Below are 12,641 nucleotides of genomic sequence, written 5' to 3' on the forward strand. Positions count from 1 at the left end.
CATGCTGAAAGTTGTGGTGCCTATGGAAGGGGTGGTCAGTAATTCAAGGCTGTGTCACAACTTGGTAAATGTGGTCAGAAGTGTAATGAAGGGATCACACCTGGAATTCTGCCAGGTGTCCACGTTGATAGCCGTAGCAATGCATGGTGTGTTGGGTGGGTGCTCACTCAGGTGCCTATTTTGTGACTTTGGTGTATGTGTAATCGAGCTGGGTCATCTTGTGGTCATGGAGTTAGAAATGGGGTCATCTGCAATCTGCTCACTCTCCCTCTGTTGACATGGTTAATGGAGATGCTGGGACAATGGTCTTCTTTTCAAGCAGGAGTCCAGGGGAAGCAGGTGGTCCATATCTCCGGTCATGAATAGTCGCCACACAGCCATGGTCTCAAGCTGCCGGAGGCTTGCATAGTTTGAGTGTGGGGTATTATCGAGAGTGCTGCTGTTGGAGACTCACTAACACAGTCGAGTGACCCGGCAGGCCTCAGATTGGCCCCAAGTCCCATAGTCCCAGGCCAATGTTTTGTTGGTTCTTGGACCATTTTCAGCCCTGAGAGGGTATCTGTATATTTTGTATCCTGCAAATAATTCAGCATTTTGGAAGCCCTCCTCAAACTCTCTCCATAACTGTACACAATACTCTAGGTATGGGCTGACCAGAGTTCTGTAAAGTTTGAGAAACCTCCTTCTTCCTGTTAGTAATGCCTTTAGCTATTTAACCCAGCATCCTGCTTGCTTTTTGGGACACTTTCTTGCATTGCCTGCTTAAGTCCTTAGAAATAATTATTCCTGTCTTCTGTTCTCAATGACGCAATAGAGCTCCCAATGCTATAGCCTGCCTTGTGCATTGTTTGTGCATTGTTTTACATTTATGTACATTAAACTACAGCTGCCACACTCTTGACCATTCTAATTTACTTTAAGGGGCTCTATATATACTAACACTATTTGGAAAAAGGTTTTGGGACATTACACCAACAGGGGCTTTTATGACATCACATTCTTTATACATAGACATTAATATTAAGTTGGTCCACCTTTGTAGCTGTAACGTCTTCCACTCTCCTGGGAAAGCTTTCACAAGATTTTGGAGTGTGGGAATTCTGTGGGAATTTTTGCCCACTCATCCAGTAGAGCATTTGTGAGGCCAATAAATTTGCCCCTTTAAGTGAGCATGTTGGGGAGGCAGATTTAGAGGTGGGCTTTCCGGAAAAGGCTGTTATCCCTAACAGCTGGGAGAGCAGCTGATCCAGTGTGCAGGGGATCCCAAAGGAAGGGAAGCCTAGGCAGGTTGTGGTGGTAGGGGATTCCATAATTAGGAAAACAGATAGTGTAATCTGGTTGCATACATGTTGCAGACAGAGTGGATGGATTATTGGGAGGGGCTGGTGAGGATCCAGCTGTCTTGGTGTACATTGGCACCAATGACATAGTAAGAGGAAGATGGAGTGTCGTAAAAGGTAATTTTAGGGATTTAGGGAGTAAGATTAAAAAAGGACCTCCAAGGTAGTATTCTCAGAGATACTACCTGTGCCATGCGCTACACCAGAAAGGCAGCGGGAGATTAGGCAGCTAAATGCATGGCTGAAGTCTTGGTGTAAGAAGGAGGGCTTTGGGTTTTTAGAGCACTGGGCTGATTTTGCTTTGGGGTGTGATCTCTATAGTCGCGATGAATTGCACCTAAATGCAAGAGCGTCCAATGTGCTTGGAGAGAGAACGGCTAGACGGTTGGAGGAGATTTTAAACTAGGAATGAGGGGGGGGGATAAATACGGGAGTAGACAGTATAGAAAGGGAAGGTGATTTACTTAGTAACCAGGTGGGTGGATCTGGGGACTTGTTCTATACAGATAATAGGGAGAAGCATATATTTTGCCCCCCAAAACAAGGACAGAAAGTGATTGCAGCATTAGTGTTAACGCTAATGCTAAAGCTACAAATGCTCGCAGTTTAGGAAATAAGATCCATGAACTTGTAACAGTAGTGGCAACTGAGAATGTTGATATAGTGGCTGTTACTGAGACATGGTATAACGAGAAAGATGACTGGGACATATCAATACTGGGGAACTCTTTATATAGAAAAGACAGAAAGGGGGAGGGGTGGCCCTATGTGTGAAAAATAACATAAAATCTAACTTAACACAAGCTGGTGTGTGAAGGGGGATGTTATAATCATGGGTGACTTTAATCTTCCTGATGTGAACTGGAAAACCAAAGTAGCTGGTTGTGCCCGGAGTGCAGATATTCTGAACTCCCTACTGGGATTATATATAAAACCAGTCATTGAGGAGCCAACTCGTAAGGAGGCCAAATTGGATTTAGTGTTCACAAATGGAGATTTGTTAACAGATATTTCTGTAGGTGAAAGTTTGGGATCTAGTGATCATCAGTCTGTGTGGTTTAACACATAAACAGTGACTGAGTCACACCACACAAAAACAAAAGTTTTAGATTTTACAAAAGCTGACTTCTAAAATGAGAATATGTGTAGAGGAGCCATTATCAGACTGGGGCAACTTAAATGGAGTACAGGAGAAATAGGATAATTTAAAAATTGTATTATTGAAAATGCCTTTTAACCCCATATATGACACTCTGCCTCCAGAAATGCCTTTTAACCCCCTGTATGACAGATTATGCAAATTAGCATGGCCGGTCTTTTTTGCCATGAAAGGTGGCAACCCTAGATACACCCCAACTTATTAAAAGCGCTTGCTGGGTTACTAGCAAAACTGTTAACTGATTTATTTAACGAATCATTGGAAACGGGAGTCGTCCCAGGGGATTGGGAATTGGCGAATGTTGTGCCCATTCACAAAAAATGCAGCAACAGGGTTGATGTTCCTTGAGGGAGAAGCCAAATGGCAAATGATTTAGGTAAACTGGAAACATGGGCAGAGCTGTGGCAACTGGCATTTAATGTGGATAAATGCAAAGTAATGCATCTAGGGCATAAAAACCCAAGGGCAGATTATAGAATATTTGATACTGTCCTAACCTCAACGTGTGAGGAAAGGGATTTAGGGGTAATTATTTCTGAGGATTTAAAGGTAGGTAGACAATGCAGTAGAGCAGCAGGTAATGCTAGCAGAATGCTTGGTTGTATAGCGAGAGTTATTAGCAGTAGAAAGGGGGAAGTGCTCATGCCGTTGTACAGAAAGCACAGAATTGTCCAAAATATCTAGGTAAACTGAAGCATTAAGATTTCTCTTCGCTGAAATTAAGCAGCCTTGCTAATTTCCCGTTTAATTCTCCTCCACCAAACTTTACAGTTGGGCCAATGCTGTCAGGCAGATAATGTTCTCCTGACATCCACCAAACACAAACTTGCCAATCAGAACACTCCACAGAACATGTTTCCACTGCACCAGAGTCCAGTGGCAGCGTGCTTTACAACACTCAATCCAATGCTTGGCAGTTTTTGTGCTGAGATTAATGCCAATGGATGTTTGGAACCGTTCAGGTTCACTTTACAAAAATACCACCTGCCAGTTGACTATGGCATATCTAGCATGGATGAAATTTCACAAACTGACTTATTGCAAAGATGGCATCCTATCACAGTACCATGCTTGTATTCACTGAGCTCTTCAGAGCAACCCATTTTTGTCACATACGTCTGTAAATGAGGACTGCATGGCTAAGAGATTATTTTTATACACATGTGCCAATGGATCTGATTGAAAAACCCGAATTCAATAATGTGTCCCAATATTTCTTTTTCATCTAGTGTAAATTATCTTTAGTTCACTGAGCATTTATAAATACTAGACATAAAATGCATATATTTGAAAATGTAACTGGTAGTTTTTGCTACATATATTTGTTGTGTATATGATATGGGAAGTGAGGTTTTCTCATTATATACAGTCCTGTGAAAAAAAGGCCTTTTTCTGAATTTTACTTGAAAAATCTTTTACTCATTTTGACAGAATGACCTGGCCCCAAGGTAGTCAGAGATGGCTCCAGCCTGGCTGCCTAACAAAGATTGCACAGGCAGGAACTCCATTGCTGCTAGGGGGAGATTCAGTAGCTAAAGGGGATTAAAGGTTGGGTTGTCTACATGTACCTGTTTATCAAGGTTAATTTATGTTAATGAAGTTCTGTGGATATATGAGCCTATGTTTTACAACAATAAACTGTTCATTCCTGCTGTACTCAATTCAAGGTAGTTGTGTCTACTTATTGGGTACATATAGCAGGGTTCCAAGGTGCGCATGCTGGCTGGTGCTGGAAGTGATTTCAGGGACAACAGGAGGATACATCTGGTCGATCTCTGAGAGTTACTACAGCTCTCTTGGTGAACCCGTTACACTCATCTATAAAAGCTAAGGAAAGAAACTGCTAAATAGATTCTACTATTTTTCCTGAGTTTAGAAATACCCAATGTTTTTATGTTTTTTTGCGTTTTTAGGGCAATAAGTACAAGTAGAGTTTTGCTATTTCAAAACAATTTTTTCCCAAATCTGATAATTCTTCCCCTATCTGCCATTTCGGGTATCTTTGAAGCTGGCTAATGCAATTTACCCCATTAAAACCAAATGTTTTGGAAGACTACAAACCCTAGGGTATTTCATATGCTAGTATTTTAACTATTTCCATGCACTAATTCTACCACTTTGTGGTAGTCATTTTTTCCACACACATTTTCCTTCATGTATGAATTACCGGGTTCTGGTATATGTCACTGTCACACAACACCTCAATATGTGTTCAGTAACATTTCCCGAGTACTCCCTTGTGATGTAAATTTGCCGAGTTGCTGGAGTGGGCAGACACAATGGAGACACTTTTCTTTAGCTACCCCATGGGCCAAAAGACGCCAGCCCTTCCCTGAGGTGGACCTATAAAACAAATGCGCCAATTAACAAACACAAAGCACAAGCTATATGTAGTTTCAATAAATTAATTTACTAATTATTGCATCAGTGTCCAAAAAAAACATAATTCTAAACAGGAGCATGGTTTCTAAGATCAAGACGAACAGTTAGTTTTTGTGGATTGAGAAGCGCCACACTGCAATCTGCTTAGTAAAAGAAAAAACTACTGTACAGCTTAGATAAATCAAAGGTTGCTATGTTCACCACTAAAGTAGCGCCTACCTTCAGCCAGCTGAGAATATGGAGAAAAAAAACATAAGAGCAGGAAAGTCATTTGTTAATTCTGCCACCAGGTGCTCCTTATCTTAAACCAAATATTTAAAAAACAATTACACTGATAGCAAAACAGAAAAAAATACAATCTATCATTTTTGTCTGAATTAATTTAGTTATTTTAAAGTTTGTGATAGTGACAGTTTTGTGCTAATGTCTTTAATTGCTTGCACTTTTGTAAGCTTCACTTTGGTGTCATGACCAAGCCTCCCAGCATCCCATCTGCTGCTCCCTGATAGCCTCATTTACTTGCTTCAAGCATTGTAGATGTGCACTTCATTTGGACCTTCCCTGAACAGCCTAGTGGTTTCTATAAGTTGCTTTCAACCAAGCTCCATTTTATGATTGGTTCTTAACACCAATGACACATTTGTTGATTGTTTTATAAGTATTGTCTTTATTAATGTAACTTCATTTTTATTGGTTACTGCATTTCCATCGTATGATTAATTTGAGTTTCTGGTGCCTAATTCAAATAGGCTAATATACTGTAAGTTCTTAGGAGCAAGACCCTCGTCTCCTTCTATTCCAATATGTCTTAACCCCTTAAGAACAGGCTGTTTTTTTATTTTTTGTACCCTTTGTGACCAAGGCTGTTTTAACATTTTTGCGGCGCTCATGTTTAGCTGTACTTTTCTTCCATCCCATTTAGTGTACCCACACAAGTTATATATTGAGGGTTTTTAACAGAACAAGAATGTCTTTCTTCAGATACAATTTTTGTGATCATAAAAAAAATATGGTGAAAAATTTAAAAAAGCATGTTTTCTTACTTGAACAATATTTTACTCATCTACAAAAGGTAATGTTTTTTTTTTTTTGCGGGCAATAAGTACAAGTAGTGACTAGACACCTCAAGGTATTTCAAATGCTGTATATTAACTGTTTCCATGCAGTACTACCAGCCTTTGTCAAGCTTTGTGGTAGTGATTTATTTTGTGTTTTGTATCACACAAATTGTAATTCAAGTATAAATGTACAGCTCCTGGTATATGTCACTGCCAAACAACACCCTTATATGTATTTAGCAATATCTCCTGAGCAACATGCATGGGTTTGTCAGGTTATTTTGGAGCTAAAAGGCCATATTTGTGACATGTGCAATTTTAGAGTTTCAACTTGGAATTTTGACATCTGGCCCTTCTGCCCCATGTCCTAACTGGGCCATCTTTGAAGCCAGCTAATTCAATTTTCGAAAATTCTACCACTAGCTCTTGCCAAAGTTTGTGGTAGTAAATTTAGTTTTACATAAAATGAAATTCAGGTTTGAATTTATAACTCCTGGTATATGTCACTGTAAAATAACACCCCAATATGTGTTCAGCAACATCTCTCGTGTACAGTGATACCACCCATGCATGGGTTGTTTGGAAAGTAAAATGCCACGTTTGGGAAGTGCACATTTTTAAAGTGAAACTTTGATATCAAGTCCTACAGCCCCATGTGCTATATGGGACATCTTTGAACCTGACTAACTCATAATTATTTGAAAACTAGATAGGGCTGCAACTAACGATTATTTTAATAATCGATTAATCGGCCGATTATTTTTTCGATTAATCGATTAATCGGATAAAAAAAAACAATATGCAAATTTTTCGTTTATTTAAAAGAATTTAATGAACTGGATGTTAAAAAACAACTTAAAATTTACATTAACATTCTTATTTTGTTATGATGTAATAAAAAACAATATATATAGTACAAGAACCCAAACACAATATTTATGAAACAAAATAACCCCAAACATTCTGAAAAGAGGTGGACTATTACTGTTCAAGAAACTTTGCCCCAGCACTTTGCACTTTGCACCCAGCACTTTGCACCCAGCACTTTGCACCCAGCCCTGGCACTTTGCACCCAGCACTTTGCACCCAGCACTTTGCCCCAGCCCTGGCACTTTGCATCCAGCACTTTGCACCCAGCATTCAGCACTTTGCACCAGCACTTTGCACTTTGCACCCAGCCCTGGCACTTTGCACCCAGCACTTTGCACCCAGCCCTGGCACTTTGCACCCAGCCCTGGCACTTTGCACCCAGCACTTTGCACTGTGCCCCTGCACCCAGTCTCTAACTCTGCCCTGCACCCAGCCCTGCCCCCACATTCTGCCCTGCCCCCACACTCACACTCTGCCCTGCACCCACTCTGCCCTGCACCCACACTCACACCCTGCCCTGCATCCCCACCCCCACTCTGCCCTGCACCCAGTCTCCCACTCTGCTCTGCACCCACACTCACACCCTGCATCCCCACCCCCACTCTGCCCTGCACCCAGTCTCCTGCCCTGCACCCCCCACCCCCACTCTGCCCTGCACCCCCACCCCCACTCTGCCCTGCACCCCCACCCCCACTCTGCCCTGCACCCCCACCCCCACTCTGCCCTGCACCCACACTCACGAACCGCTCTGTGCGAATGGAGCCACTCGCACAGAGCGAACCGCTCTGTGCGAATGGAGCCACTCGCACAGAGCGAACCGCTCTGTGCGAATGGAGCCACTCGCACAGAGCGAACCGCTCTGTGCGAGTGGCTCCATTCGCACAGAGCGATTCGCTCTGTGCGAGTGGCTCTGTGCGATCCGTGCACATAGACATGAAGAATACTTACCTCCGGAACGCGTCACATCCGTCACGTAGCGGAAGGCGGAGACTGCAGAGCGTGTAGCAGAAGCGGGGAACGCTCGCGGAGGTAAGTAAAAGGAGCCGAGTGCTCCAACAACGAATTGATCACTCGATTAATCGATAACGGAAATCGTTATCGATGATTTCCGTTATCGATTATTATCGATTTTATCGATTCGTTGTTTCAGCTCTAAAACTAGACACCTCATGGTATTTCAGATGAGGGTATTTTAACTCTTTACATGCACTAATTCTACCACCAGCCTTTGTGGTAGTCATTTTTTGTGTGTTCTTTTTGACACACATTGTCCTTTAGGCATGAATTTACAGCCTGTGGTAACTGTCAAACAACACCCCAATATGTGTTCCACCCACGCATGGATTTGTCTGGTAGTTTGGGGGCTAAAAGGCCACATTTGGGAGGTCCGCTTTTTTCATTTTGACATCTGGTCAGTCTGTGCCAATGCTGTATTTGGGACATCTTTGAGCCCCCCCAATTGATCAAACAATACATTATTTTTTTTAAGTAGACAATCTTTGGGTATTTAAAATACTAGTATTGCTGACGATCTCTGTGTTGCTGAATTACAGCAACAATGTTTAAGTGAAGAAAGGCACGTCATTGGTCGTTAACTGGCTGTTTTTGAGTGACGTGCCTGGCACGTCATTGGTCCTTAAAGGGTTAATATGTGTTAATGTTATTGTCAAAAACAATGCATGATGTGGAGCTGTACAGCCTCGGGCTCCAGTCACTGCCCGGTATGTGTGAGGCTGCGACAGACACAGAGTGGCGACACAGCTTATATAAATACAATATATGGAGAAAAGTATTAGGGCACCTGACTATTACCAATACCAATAGCGATTTTTATGAAATTGTATTCTAAATACATAATCAATTTGTAGTTGGTCCTTCTTTGCAACTATAACAGCTTCCACTCTTCTTGGAAGGCTTTCCGCAAGATTTTGGAGTGTTTCTGAGGGGAATTATTCCCATTTATTCAGTAGAGCATTTGTGAGGTCAGACACTGATGTTGGACGAGAAGGTCTAGCTCGAAATCTCTATTCTAGTTCATCCCAAAGGTGTTCACTGGGGTTGAGGTCAACCTTGTCCAACCATGTCTTTATGGACCTTGCTTTGTGCACTGGGGCACAGTCATGCTGGAATAGAAGAGGGCCTTCCCCCAAGCTGGAAGCATAGAACTGTCCAAAATGTCTTGGTATGCTCAAATTAGTCATTTCCTTTCATCTAATTTTTGCTGGCCTACACATGTCCGTGTTAGACAAAAATGTTAATAGTCTGAAATGTATCTTCAAAAATCTATCCATTTTAGTTCTGCACACTTCAATATATACATTTCAGGGCAGGGTTTCCAATGTCTTGAATGGTCATTTTCTGTGCATTCATACCACTAAACACATGGTTGTTTGCTGTTTAGTCGGGTCATTGAATTGTTTACTGCAGTGTTTTTACGATCTTTCCAAATTTCACTTAAGATGGGTCATTAACCCTTTAACGTTCATTGATGGGTCAAGCACGGGTCACGAAAAAAAACGGTCACTTAATAACCTATGACGTGCCTGACACATCATTTCATTAAACAAGTTTTAATGGTGTGGCTGTAATGCCTCGATATAGAGGCATTCAGCAACACCGAGATCGGCATCATGGGCCATGTCTGGCCCCTCCATGTGGGCGTCAACATCCACCATACACTGTATGGCGGCGGACGCCCGTTTTAAAAGTTTAGGAGGCGACCAAACCATTTTTTTCTTAAAGTGACATATACCAGGAGCTATAAAACCATACCTGAAGCGCAATTTTAGTGATAAAAAAACACAAAATAAATGTCTACCACAAAGTTTGACAAAGGGTGGTAGTAGGATTAGTGCATGGAAAGGGTTAAAATACCATGAGGTGTCTAGCCTTCCAAAATATATGGTTTGATGGGGTAAATTGCATTGGCCAGCTTCAAAAGATACCCTAAATAGCACATGGGGCAGAAAAAACAACTTTGGAAAATAAATGGTTTTACAACAGCAAAACGCTACTTGTACTTATTGCCCAATAACAAAAAACATAAAAACATTGGGTATTTCTAAACTCAAGACAAATAGTAGAATCTATTTAGCAGATTTTTTCATTAGCTTTTTTGGATGAGTAAAATATTTTTCAGGTAAAAGTCAGAAAATGTGTTTTCTTTTCAATTTTTCATCATATATATGGTATCTGAAGAAAGCCTCTTGTACTGAAAAAAACAACATATAACTTGTGTGGGTTCACTAAATGAGTGAGGAGAAAATTACATCTAAACACGAGCACCGTAAAAGTGTTAAAACAGCCTTGGTCCCAAAGGGTACAAAAGGTAAAACACAGCCTGGTCCTTAAGGGGTTAAATCGACCCCAATGTGTCCCAAAACATCATCTTCATGCTATACAACTAGGTGAGAACTTGATTCTGCTCTTTACCAGTGTTTAGGGTGCTGCCTGTGCACAGCGCAAGGCATAGGCAGTATTTTTATGTTGGGACAGACACAAATTTGACTGTCCCAGCAAATGTGACACTGTTCGCAATTATAGACCATTAGCATGCCATGCTGTAAAACTGCAGAAGGCAGGGACCTAACAAATCACATGATCTATCAGTATGACCATACCTGGGAACTCTCTGGGTTTGCCTGGAGATTGCCGGGTGAAGCACCGGTTCTCCAGGTCAAGACCTGAATCCGCCAGTCCGCGGGAGCGGGGTCTTAACATACCCCACTCCCCGCCCATTTTTTATTTAAATTGGGGAGTTTCCCACTGATATCGGCGGGAACGCCCCTGACATCAGCGGAAACCCCCCGACATCAGTAGGACCTCCCATCGATGTCACAAGGACCTCCCACTGATGTCAGTGGGCAGTCCTGGCCGCATCCCGCCAGAGCCCAGAAGTTCCCAGGTATGAGTATGATATGACTTTGCCATAATTGGTTTGTTTATAGTCCTTATAATTTAAGATTTCTGAAGGCTTCTGGAAGTGCTTCAACAAGACAGGGACTTTAAGGTTATCATGTTGGATGATTTAAAGGAAGAGTAGTGACAGAGTAGGAAAAGCCTACTTTGGTAGGAGTACAGGCTCATATCAAATGCATTCAAAGATTTATTACAAGAATTATGAAATCTACATATATCCATCAGCAGGGTACAAGCATGGTTGGGCTGCATTTTCCCTGTGGGAGTCTGGGATAATTTTCATTTACTATAGTTAGATTCAGTAGCATATTTTGACTTGCTGCCTTAAACTTTGCCTAAAACAGCACCTTGCCCCCCCTACTTACCTCTGTGACCATCGTCCTGTATGCTGAATTTTCAGGCTGTGCTATAAATTTGTCATGGAGGCACAGGTGATCTACCACCCCATGAAACTGTCACCCTAGGCTTAGGCAAAGTAAATCAAGGCCAGTATATGTCACTGGTTAGGTTTAGTTAAAATCCATATAAGGCTTTTAAACTTTACATAGATAATTCTGTTTTTTCTAAGGAAAATTTTGAATCCTAACATATGATATAATAGTAAAAAGAATGAGCATTAATTTTAATCTGAAGAATTCAATGTTCAGTCACTAGATGGCGCTGCACAATCAACATCAGTTTTTCTTTCTGGTGCCGTTTGGTGCAGATGCAGTTTTTTTATGGACGGCATGAGATGGTAAATACATTGTTTTTTAAGTGATTTACACTTTCTTCCCTCCTGGAGTGCATATGATTGACCTACCCCTGTCCCTGGATTACTTATAGGTCGAGTGGTAGAGATTTTATTTATTATTAATCTTCATCCTTATATAATTAGGAGATGGGGGTTTGGGGCACATACCTATTTAACCTCTGCCCCATATGAATATATAACCTCCATGCCCATTAGAAATTTCTTGGTTTGATCTTGGGTCAGACTCTGGTTGAAGCTCAGAGTTCTACTCCTTCTTCTAGTCTACCTTGGGAAGTAAGATGGATCATGTCGTCATGCTAGGGGGCAGGGATGTGGTACTTTTAGGTATATTTGCCCCACAATAGACTGCACACTCCAAGGGGGTATTGAAACAGGGATGCGTGCAAGATTACACTTCCACATACACACTCTCTACCACCTGCCTAATATTGTGTAGGTCCCCCTATTGCCACCAAAACAGCCCTGACCCATCGAGGCATGGACTCCAGTAGACCTCTGAAGGTGTGCTGTGGTGTCTGGCACCAAGACGTTAGCAGCAGATCCTTTAAGACCTGTAAGTTGGAAGGTGGGGCCTACATGGATGCATCCTGGTGCCATGTATTCTCCAGGTAAACTACTCACCTGGCCATCCATGTGATGTAAAAGAAAACGTGATTTATCAGACCAAGCCACCTTCCATTGCTCCGTGGTCCAGTTCTAATGCTCACGTGCCCATTGTAGGCACTTTTGGCAGTGGACAGGGGTCAGCATGGTCACCCTGACTGGTCTGCAGCTACATAGCCCCATATGCAATAAACTGTGATGCACTGTGTGTTCTGACACCTTTGTATCAGAACCAGCATTAACCTTTTCAGCAGTTTGAGCTATAGTAGCTCATCTCTTGTATTTGACCCCCCCCCCACATACACACACACGTGCAATAATGGCCTTGGCTGCCCATGACCATACCTGGGAACTTGAACTGCTGCTACCCGGAGCCTTCCCTTGCGGGACCCGGCCAGGTCTGCCCACTGATGTCGATGGGCGGTCCCGTTGATGTCGAGCGGTCACAATTTGGCCCTTGTCAAAGTCACTCAGATCCCTACGCTTGCCTATTTTTCCTGCTTGTAACACATCAACTTTGAGGATGAAATGTTCACTTGCTGGCTAATCTATCTCAC

This window comes from Spea bombifrons, chromosome 13 (genome assembly GCF_027358695.1).
Source record: "Spea bombifrons isolate aSpeBom1 chromosome 13, aSpeBom1.2.pri, whole genome shotgun sequence".
Lineage (NCBI taxonomy): Eukaryota > Metazoa > Chordata > Amphibia > Anura > Pelobatidae > Spea > Spea bombifrons.